Below are 12,189 nucleotides of genomic sequence, written 5' to 3'. Positions count from 1 at the left end.
TCCCACACATCTCCCTGGTTCCACTCTCTAGACCTGCTCACCTCCCTCCAGCCAACCTCTTTATCAGATTGTTCACCACTATTCCTCAGACTGAAAATCCAAACCCCAGCTCTCCTCTTCCAACCCTCATAAATCCCCAGGTGGACTCATTTTCCCCCACCATGAACCATCTTGCATGGAGTTCCCTCCCGTCAGCCCACGTCTTCCTGACTGAGTCTTGCGATGCCTCCAGGTGTCTTCCTAGCCATAGATGTGCCTCCAACTTCAGCAGGCCCCTTCTCTTGTTGCCCTTGCCAGCCAAGTATACCTTCCCCTCTCCTTCTCCAGCTCTTCCGTCCCCGGTGGTTGCTTTTCTTATTCGTGGAACGCTTGTCCCAATCTCATCACCAGTCACCAACACTGAGGACATTTTGACACCCCCACATACTTGGGTCTCACCGTTCCTTGACTTAAGCTTGGATGGTGCCCACTCCTCCTCAACATGGCTCTTCTTGGGCCCTTCCCCACTGCCCACAGTGACTCCTTGGCTATGATTTCAGACCCCAGAATTCCTCGATGGCCAATACGGTTTGGATCTGTGTTCCCCAGCCAAATCTCATGTGGAATTGTAATCCCCAGTGTTGGAGGTGGGGCCTGCTGGGAGGCAACTGGATCATGGGGGTGGAATCCTCATGAAAGGTTTGACACCATCCCCTCAGTACTGTTCTTGTGATATTGTGTGAGTGAGTTATCATGAGGTTTGGTTGTTTAAAAGTGTGTGGCACCTCCTGGCTCCCTCTCTTGCTCTTGCTCCACCATGTAAGATGCCTGCTCCCCCTTTGCCTTCTGCCATGATTCTAAGTTTCCTCAGGCCTCCTGAGGAGCCAAGTGGAAGCTACTATACTTCCTGTGCAGTCTGTAGAACCATGACCTAATTAAACCTCTTTCCTTTATAAATTACCCAATTTCAGAACTAAGACAATGGCCACCTATTCCTTTTCTTCTACCTGGGCTAGCCTCTCTTTTTTCTGGAACCATCCCTTTACCCTCATCATGTGCTCTAGTCTCTGACTTCGCCTCCTCCCTGCTCCCTGCTTTCCTTGTCATCCAGGAACTTCATGGACATCAGTGCCATCCATGGTCTTGCCTACCCTGGAGAAGCATGTCCCTCTGGCCTGTGCTGACCCTGTCTCATTCATCCCCAGCTGGGCAAATCTTCCCTTCGCTCTTCTCCTTCAGACTACCAGGGGCCCAGTGCTGCCACGTCTCCAGGCCTGCTGGGATCCTTGCATACACAGGGGCTCTGATCTCAGCTGCATCTAATGCTTTGCTCATCTCTGATTCGCTCCCTACCACATCCACACAATCCCAGTCCCAAACTCCCCACCTCCTTTTCGGCATATTCTTGTCTTCCCACTATCAGCACTTGGTCTTGTGTCCTGCATTGCTGAGAAGGGAGACTGGGTTGTCCTTCAGGAGCCCTTCAATGCCCTCTCCTTCCCCTTGCTTTTTCCTGACACCTCTCTTCTCTCATCTTCTTATACTGACCCCTGACTCATGGGGAGAAGAACTCCCCCAGCTCATCCTTCCAAGCTCTTCTGGATCCTTCTAGAACATCTCTTCTTTCAGTCCCTCTGTCCCTTGCTAAGTCTTCCTTCTCTCCTCTCCACTGATTCTTTCAAGTCCCCATCATCATTCCCCTTCCTTCACTACTGAATCTCAATGTCTTATTCCCCATTCACTTGGCATTCATCCTGTGAGCCTCACTTCCATGCCGACAATTCTCTGGAGATGCTCTACCAGGGGTCATCTGTTACCTCTTACTTGTCAAAGCCAAAGGCCTTTGCGCACTGCTGTCATCCTTGAAACAACCATCCTTGAAACTCTCTGACACTTCATTTCCATGTCCTTACTGGTTTGCTGCTCCTGCAAATTCTCACCACTCTTCCTGTGGCCTCCATTCCTTGGAGGATGCCCAGGGGGTGTCCTTAGCACTTCTCCATGCCCTCTTCTTCTTCCTTCCTGGGGAAAGTACAGGTTCCCCTCAATGGCCTCATCTCTGTGGCAAGCTCCGTTTCATCCCTTGCCTCAAACTCTCCCTGGATTTCTTGCTAGCCCTTTTGAAAACATTTTTTTTTTATTGTGGTAAAATAAACATAAAATGTGCCACCTCAATCATTTAAAGTGTATAGTTTAGTGGCACGAAGTTCATTTGCGCTGTGGGGCAATGATCACTGCCATCCATCTCTAGAACATTGTTCATTTTGCAAAATTGAAAGTTCTTACCAGTTAAGCAGTCACTCCCCATTCCCTCCTACCCCCAGCCCTGGGTAGCTACCATTCTACTTTCTGTCCTTATGGTGTATTTGTCTTTATGTGTCTGGTTATTTCACTTAGCATATCTTCAAGCTTTACACACATTGTAGCAGGTGTCAGAATTTCCTTCCTTTCCAAGGCTGAATAATACTCCATTGTACCACATTTTGTTTATCCATTTATCTCTTGATGGACACTTATCACTTAACACATTTTTAATGAGCTCCTCTTTGCCAGGTCCTGTAATAGGCACAGGTACATGCTGGAGAATAAAACAGGCATCATCCCTGCCTTTGCAAAGCATACAGTCCATGCAGCACCCTTAGTACTGAATTGGAGTCACAACTCCCCTAACGCGAGTCCCTTGAGTGTACAGACCATTGCCGGCTTCTTTGGTGGTCCCCAAATCCCTAACAGAGCTTTGTACAGAGTTAATGCCTAGTTAAGATTTGCTGCATGAGCGAATGAATGAACCCAATAAGCACTTGTAAAAGATCAGTTTTGTAAATGTATAACTTCTCTTGAAATCTTTCTCTTGAAGTTTCATCCCCAGAGTATTTGCAGAAGTGACTTCCAAACAGAGCATGGATCACTCAAGGTTTTATTACTCAGAGGTTCTTGTTACTTCATAAATCTTGAGCTCCCCCAATGTAAATTGCCATCAAACAAGCAGAACAATGACACAGGCATTCTTTTTATCAAGGGCTTGGTATTAAGACAGATTAACTTGGAGGAACAAAGCCGGCCTGGGTATCTGCCCCATCCCTCATTCTTATTGTGATTAATGAGATGGGGCACATATTTTTTTTTACTCTGCCTGAAAGCATATTGAGTTTATGCCTCATCCTACAATGTTAAATATTGTCTTAGAATTACATTATCTCTTACACAGATGGATGGGCTTGGTGCTGTGTGTACCGCTGACAGTTTTCCTGAAGTGGAACCAGGATTGGTGAGGGAATCATTCAGCCGTGATTACAGCTGGAATGCATGCAGAGACCTCCAGTAAAACTAGAGTAAACAGGTATGCAGTGAATCCAAAAGCAAAGGATTAATTCAAAGATGCTGCAGACCAAGAACCAAGACAGTTCAGAGTAGATTGTCTTTATGCGGGGTGGGCAACTAACTAGTAATCATATATTAATATGAAGACGTGGAACTCTTCAAGGGATGATGTCTTCACAGTTGTAACTCAAGTGCCTCAGCACTGAGTAAGGACTTAATAAATATTGTTTAAATGAATGAACTTATATTTTTCAACTATTTTGGTATTTACTATTTTGTTTTAGTCTTACACTGACGTAAGAGATAGACAGGTGATGAATTATGATTCCCATTTTACAGGTGAAGAAACTGAGACACAAATGGCATTGTGGGTCACTCAGGTTACCAGGGAGCTGGGATTAGGGATCTGGTCTGTTGGATTTATATCCAGGGATTGCTTTTCCACTTAATTCATTCATCCTTTCAATAGATGTTTGAACAACTAACATGCTCCAGGTTCTGTATTTGATTGTGAGTGAAGGTTGGTGGAGATGATATCTTTCATCAGGGAAATCAAATCTCACAGAGGATACAGATATGAAAAAGCATCATTACAAACAAGTTTCCAAGAGAAAGAACAACGCATGGGCAACATACCAGGGCACATAGAGATCTGGGAGATTGACTTTGCTTGGGGAAGCTAGAAACGCTTTAGAGAGGAAGTAACATTTCCACCAGAGGAGTTCTCTGGCTTAAGAATCCCAGCCCGGGGACATGAGCGAAGACAGAGACCTAAAACAGCTGCATCTTCAGGAATCCCAGTCAACATGGCTGGGATGTGGGCACGGAGTGAGGCGTGGCAGAAGGAACACTGGTGAAGCAGCAGGGGCTGGATTTATTTGGCATTCAATTAACAAAATGCATAGAGCTTCTACTAAGTGCCATGAATGGTGTTTAGTGCTGTCGCTGCTATGGATATAATGAGATATATAAAGTTCTTGCCCTCATGGCGCTTTCTTTCTATAGGTCGATGCAAAAGTAATTGTGGTTTTTACCATTACTTTCATTGGCAAAAACTGCAACTACTTTTGCACCAACCTAATAGTGAGGTGATCTGGACAATAAACAAGGAACCAAATATATTAATTAATTACCAGCTGCTAGTGGTGCTAAAAGGAGCTAAACACAACACTGAGACAGAGGAAAACACAGATCACAGTGGGAATTCCTGAGGTGGTGGTATTCCAGCTGAGCTCCACAGGATGAGTGGGAGGAGGTGACAGTATAGAGCCAAGGGAAGGTGTCCCATGCTAGGGAGCAGTGAGTACAAAGGGCCGGTGGCCCGGAGAAACAGATGGACAGCCAGTGTGGGGACAGTGTGTGAGAGAAGGTCAGAGAGGTGGGCAGAGCCAGGTCACGCAGAGCTCTAGGCCGAGATTTTACTCTGAGGCCAATGGGAAGCCATGCAAAGGTTTTATAGTGAGGTGGCTTGCTGGCATAATTTGATCTATATTTTTGATGTTTATTATGCTGGCTGCTGTGCAGAGAAAGAAGGGAACAAAAGTGGAGGCAGGAAGGCCGGTCAGGAGGTACTGCTGTATCAGGTGACCAGGTGAGAGATTATGGTGGCTTGGACTAGGACGGTGGGAGGGAGGGGCAAGTGGGTAAGTGTATACTTTGGAGATGGAATTGACAGGGTTTGCTCTCATGGGGGATATGGGGTGAAGAGGAGATGAGGAAGAATCACAGCCTTGGGTTATGCTTGAACAATGGGAGAGGCAGTGAAGGGTGGAGTAAAAGGGAGAAATGAGAGAGACCTCGAGGCTCATCAGCAAGGCTAGACTTGATGCCATAGCAGATAAGGAGCCAGTGACTGATGCTAAGCAGAAGAATAACACAGTCAAGCTGGCATTTTATTAGGTTGGTGCAAACGTTATTGCGGTTTTTGCCATTACTTCCAATAGGAAAACCACAATTACCTTTGCACCATCCTAATAGAAGGCCACTTTGACAGCTGGGTAGGGGGGGAGGCAAGGAGCCTGGAGGCATGGGGTGAGTCCAGGGTGACTGTGACAGTCAGCAAGCAGGGATGAGGGCTAGGGGTGGGGCAGAGACCCCAGGCTACTTATGGCCTGTGGCCACCCCAGGGTCCAGCATGGTTAGGATCATGAAGGAAAATGCAGCTCCTGTCTGGGAGGCATTAGTAATTGGACCAGGGTGAGGGACGCAAGACGGGCTGAGAGTAACTTGATAGCCTTTAGGCCTCTCAGTGGAGAAGCTGGCTTGCTCTGGTTTCTCAGATGGGAGGGCTGTGAATTCTCTACTGGGTGGGACACTCTGATGGGTGGCCTGGGAGCCACACAGCCCCCAGCATGCCTCTGGGGGAGGGGAAGGGAGTTCCGGGACCTGCTGCTGTGTAGACTCTTGGGTCATCAATGGCGCCTGAGTGAATGTGCTGTCTCCAGCTGACTGAACTATCTTTGGGGACAGTGAGCTTCCTGTCACAAGAGAAGTTCAAGTGGACTGGTAAGTACTTGGCAGGGGCTTCAAATGCCAGGTGGAAGTCATACTAGATGTCCTGAATGTCTCCTTCTGCTAGCACTCCTGGTTCCACCAGGTTCTGGTGAGCTTGCGGGGAGCTCTATGTTAGGTCAGGCACTCCTGAGATGACTGAAACCTCATTGTGGGGGGAAGAGGTTGAAAGGACCCTGGAACTGGGCTCCTGGTTGTCCCAGGCCCTGTTTATGCTGGCTGTAGGCTTCAGGCAGTTGCTTCATACCAATAAATGGGAGCAGGGCAGCCCGGGAACTGTAGTGGCCACCTCACACATTGGAGAATTCATGGAATGGCAGAGAAATCATCATTCTAAGAGGCCAACACCAGCACCATTCAGCTCTTTCCATAATCTAAGGCAGTTAGACTACTTGAAAAAAAAAAGTAAGTTTGGTTTGGTTCAGCAGCCAGCAACACCCATTCATGGGGTGAATGAATAGAGAAGAAAACTCAGGCCTGACATAATATAAGTGGCTGCATATACTGTAATAAAACCCACATGGACTCCTACAGCAAAATCCCCTCAACTAATGAGTTCAGGTTTGCTATAGATTTGCGGCCAGCGCTTCCAGAGACAGTTTTTTTCTGAGAGGCATCTCGCCTCACCCGATGACCTTTAGGGCCAGTGATCTCCTAGGTAACTGTGGCCAGGGAAGGAATGGCTGACTAGGTGGGTACAGAGGCTCTAAGTAAGTCTCTGCCAGAGATAGTTTTCTAGGGGCAGGAGGACTCGATTTCCTTTGTCCATGTACAGAGTTCTCAGATCAGGGATCAAACTTTGGGTATTTAATCCCTTTTTCCAATTCTGCATGGTTTTTGTTTTTCTTTATATTATTCTATCAAACAAGCTACAACAAATACCAATTGCTTTTACTGCTAGATCAAGCCAAGGAGCATAGAATATGACCTCTAGTGGGGTAATAGAAGGTGATTAGAGAATCAGACACTCATGATCATGTATAGACAGGGTGAGCTCATCAGGGGATAATGCTTTGGACTTTTTAAAAAATATGGGACTTAGCTTTAGAAGTTGAGCAGGATTTGGAGGGGGCAAAGAAGACTGAAACAGTGTTTTGGGTGGGACATTGGGGAATGACCCAGCTTATAGCTGAGAAAGATGCTTAAAGTAAGAGGTGAAAATATCGGTGAGGATGTAGAGACATTGGAATCCTTGTGCACTGCTGGTGGGAATGTAAAATGATGCAGCCACTATGGAAACATCATGGTAACTCCTTAGAAAATTAAAAGTCAAATTACCATAGGATCCAGCAATTCCACTTCTAGGTATATATTCAAGAAATGGGAAATCAGGGTCTTGAAGAGGTATTTGCACAACCATGATTATAGCAGCATTATTCACAATAGTCAAATGTTGAAAGCAACTCAAGTCTCCATTGACAGATGAATGAATAAACCAAATGTGGTACATACATACAATGGCATGTTATTCAATATCAAAAAAGTAAGAAAATTCTGACATCTGTTACAGTATGAATGAACCTTGAGCACATTATGCTAAATGAAATGTCAATCACAAAAGGACAAACACCATTGAATTCCACTTTTATGAGGTACCTAGAGTAGTCAAATTCATATAGACGGAAAGTGTAATGGTGGGTGCCTCGAGCTGGAAGTAGGGGGAAGTGGGGAACTATTGTTTATCGGGGACACAGTTTCAGTTTGGGATGATGAAAAGGTTCTAGAGATAGATGGTGGTGATAGTTGCAAAGCAATGTGAATGTACTTTAACATTATTGAACTGTACATTTAAAAATGATTAAGATGGTAAATTTTATGTGTACGTTACCACTGTTAAATAATTAAAAATGGAAAAAAATTAAGAGGCAGAAATGACTTCCAGGCCCAAATCAGGAGGAGCAGGGCTTGACTAAAATTAACATTTCTGTGGTCTCTGTGCTCAGGATAGCACCTGGGGCTTAGGATGCAGTAATGAGTTGAACACAAACACATCTAGAGAAGCAAGAACTTCCTAGAATAGGAGCAGGAAAGGCAGGACAAGCTGACTGAGTCCTGACTTAAGATGTCCCTCATGGTACAGAGTGAGGCCATGAAGTCAATCAGCTGATGCATCTGAAGGCCTGTTCACCAAACCACCTGCTGATTATAATCAGTTAACTTGGCCCCCCAGGTGGCTCTGCCCGCAGTCAGATAATGCACTGATTGATCAAGGAGTGAATTCACACCAATCGCTGTATGTTTTATTGGACATTTCAAAATCCTACTCATGACTTACATGTCTTGTGTGAGTGTGGTTAGCTTGAGTCCTGAGCATGTTTGGTCCCACCAAACTGAGGGTCTGATCTAGAACTTGGGGAGCGCACTGAGAAACTGCCACCCTACAGGGTCTGGCTGGGTTTCTTGAGAAGTTTTTCTGCTGTCACTGATCTGATGTTCAAGGAAAGCAGAAAGTTCACGTGGTCCCTGTGAAACTGTTCTGGCCTCCAGCTTCAGTTAACATCTGCATACGGACACCCAATGCATTTCCTTTCCGACTCCTGCTACTGAAAGTGGTCTATTCAGAGCAGCATAGGCATCAGCTTGTTAGAAATGCAGACTTCCAGCCCATCCCTGACCTACTGAATCAGAATCTGCATTTTATTAGATCCCCAGGTGATTCACAGGCACAACAAATGCTGAGAAGCTCTGCTTAAGCCATCTCATTCAGTGTCTCCCAAGCATGCCCAGTCGTGGACATCGTCTGGGTGTGCATTATTAAAGAGATGCCCAGGCTCTTTTCTTGGTGATTCTAATTCAGTGTATATTTTTATTTTAATAGAAAGGGGAAAAGAAACGGATGTGAGTAGTGTGTGCAGGTATTCCCATCCGTGGACAGAGGGGAACAGGGATACGTACGCCCTGCTATGGGAAGACCAGGTGCCCATGGTCATGTGTGGAAGCTTTTTGTCATGGATACTTCTAGAGGGAAAAGAAAGTCAATTTTGTAAATGTTTATAAGCAACTTGTAGTAAATTTGTGGACACTCAACATTTAAATAACAATTCTGGCTTTGACCTTTCCCAGCATTACTGATTTTGGCTTCATCTCTCATGAAAGCATCTTCAACACATCCCTGGTTTCCCCTGACAGATTAAAAGAAGCTTATTTTTCAAAAATGTAGCTGAGATAGAAAGGCTTAAGGAGAACAGGGGTTCCTTCAACCATGGAGAAGGCTGTTTTAAGAGTAAATTAGATCCGCGAAAGCTTTCTGTACTGGCTTGTACAATTCCTTTCAGTCCCTCCTTCTCTCATGCTTTTCAGTGAATATTAAGTCTGAAATCTGGAAGAAAAGAGCCTTTCTACCTTCCAGGCAACTATCTCACTCTGAGTGCTCATGAATCCTAGGAACTTTTATACTTTTATTTATGAATGAATGCTTACCTCCTCCCCCAACTGATTCATCAAAGAACCATGACTCATCCTAAATTGTGCAAAAATCAAGGACACATAAATTGGAATCTACATTTCTTAACATGTCTCTCTTCCTTTGTTCCAATTTATTTCTAATAGAATGCCTTTTACAACAACTAAAATAACCTTTTAGATATGCAATTATAGTGCAGACTTTGGGGACATTGGAGAGCCAGAAAGAATAAAGGTAGGCTTAGGGAGAGGCATTTAAAAAGAGAAAGAGAGCTAGAGAGGGGGCTTTATTTACAAGGCAATTGAAAGGTAGTTTTTAGGTTTAGCAATTGTGATCTGTTTGTGGTTCAGGTTTGGGACTCGGCACTTTGTAACCAGAAGAATGACCACCCAGTGGCTTTAGTCCCCACTCCCTAGTCCAGGATTGCCTGTGGGTTCATGGGTGTAAAGGAAGCTTCGACACTGGGTTTAGGCCAAGGTGGCCAGTGGGGATGGTCACAATCCCTGACATTCTTGTGGCTTCTCTCACAGGGAAGGAGAAGAAATCCTAGAAGAAGTAGAAAGGCTGCTGGGTAAGCAGAGAGGAGGAAGCTGACTCCTTTTCTCTTCTCCCACCCAGGCAGTGACACAAAACCTATGGCTTCTTCAATTCCTTCATCTGCTCTGGCAAGTATGAAATGTCCCTAACAATTGGCATTCTTAAGGCCCCTTAAAAGTCCCTGGTGGCAGATGGTTGCTATTTTAAAACATAAAAATATTAGTTGAAGGAATTAATCAATGAATAAGCCAATATTTGTTTAGCATCTTGCAATGGTGGGCAAACTAAGCATAAAACGTGGCCCTGAAATAGAAGAAGCTTGTTTCTACGATGGTTATGAATAGGCTCAGTTCTTCTTTTTTGGGAAGTTGCTTAATTTCCTTGAGCCTTAGCTTAGTTTGCTGTAAATGGAAATTAATAATATTTACTTCATAGGCTGCTATAAGTATTTATTGTGTACAATAATTGTAATGTGTTTGCAGCAAAAAAAGAAATCGATAACTAATAGCGAAACAACAGTCCCTTTGGGGAAACCAAACCTAAACAAAACAATTTGCAAACAAAGAGAGTATTGGATGTTCATAGACTGAGGAAACAGAGTATGGTTTAACAACTTCCAGGCATTACCTGATGGGACACTGGAGTTTTATTTTGTGGTCTAGTCAGTTTTACAGAGTTGAGAGAAGAAGAGAACAGAGTGGGCTGATGTTTTCTGAGAAGCCTTCATGAGGGAGGTGATTCATGAATCAGGTGCCCAGGAATACCACTCATTTTGTCTAGCTGTGCCTGCACTGTGCAAGGCAGACTGAAGGGTAGATAAGGTCAAATAAGTGGGCTCTGATCCTCTGCCTCTCTACTCTGCCACCATCTCTCTCACTAGCCCTTCACCTTTACACTCAATGTACTTGTCTGTACATGCGTATATCACTTTCTCATCTCCTTTTCACTAATTTTACTCTCAGCTCTTTTATCTAGGTATTTTTACAAAATGTCAGCTTTATTGAGGTATAACTTATGTGCAATAAATGGTATCCATTTAAAGTGTACAAGTTGATGAGTTTTAATAGTTGTTACACCAAGATACCACAACCACATTCCAAATATAGAACATTTCCATCATCTCCAACCCTCTCTCTCCCTTACGAAAAGTTACCTTGTCCCTTTGCAGTCAGTCCTGCCCTGCTTCCTGGGCAACCACTGCCCTGTTCTCTGTCACCAGAGATTAGTGGATTAGTTTGCATTTTCTGGAATTATATATAAATGGAAGCACAAACTATGTGGTTTTTGTGCCTGGCTTCTTTCTCTCAGCATAATGATTTTGAGATTCATCCATGTTATCATATATATCTGTATTTTATTTATTTTTATTGTTGGATAGTGTTCCATAGTATAGATAAACCACAATTTATCTATTCACTTGTTGATACACATTTGGGTCCAGTTTTAGACTATTTGAATAATGCTGCTATTAATTTTGATGCATAAGGTTTTGCGAGGACATGTGTTTTCATTCTCTTGAGTAAATACCCAGACAGGGAGTAGAATGGCTGGGTTGTATGGTAGACATATGTCTAGTTTTTAAAGAAATGTTCCAATTGTTTTCCAAAGTGATTATACCATGTTACATTCTCACCAGTAGTATATGAAAGTTCTAGTTCCTTTATATCCTTGACAATGCTTGGTATGATTAGTCTTTCTAATTTTAGCAATTGTAATTTTACTAATGACTAGTGATGTTGAGCATCTTTTCATGTTTCATGGCCATTTGTATATCTTCTCTAGTGTAATGTCTACGAAAATATTTTGCCCACTTTATTGGGTGGGTACAAGTTCCTTTCAGATATATGTATAGCTAATATTTTCTCCCACACTGTGGCTTGCATTTTGATTTTTCAAATGGACTCTTTTGAAGAGAAAAAGTTTAGAATTTTGATAAATTCCTATTGATCAATATTTTGTTTTACGGTTTATGCTTTTTGTATGCTAAGAAGTCTTTTCTTACCCAAATTTGCAATAATTTTCTCTTATGTTTTATTCCAGAAATGTTATAATAGCTTTAGATTTTGTTTAGGTCTACAGTTTATTTCCTAGACTTTTTAATACACTCCCAGGGCTTGAAGGCCACTCCAACACACCAACAACTCCTGTTTTTTTTCCTCCAGTCCACATCTTTCCTCCAAACTCCAGACCCTTGTGTCTACATGCATTTCCCCTTGGATGTTTATAAGTTTCAAAAAACTCAACATCTCAAACCTGAAGCTTGTACTTTTCTCTCCACACATGTGCCTCTATCATTTTTGCCTGTTTGGGTAAATGGCTCTGTCTACCCAATTCGTCAAGCTAAAAATATCTTCTTCAGTCTCCCACCTGTCCAACCCATCACTAATCCTGCCCAACCCATCACTAATCCTGCCCATTGTCTCTTGCATATATCTACA

The sequence above is a fragment of the Trachypithecus francoisi genome, unplaced genomic scaffold, assembly GCF_009764315.1.
Source record: "Trachypithecus francoisi isolate TF-2019V2 unplaced genomic scaffold, Tfra_2.0 Lachesis_group17, whole genome shotgun sequence".
In the NCBI taxonomy this organism is placed as follows: Eukaryota; Metazoa; Chordata; class Mammalia; order Primates; family Cercopithecidae; genus Trachypithecus; species Trachypithecus francoisi.
Note: the sequence above shows the minus strand (reverse complement) of the source record.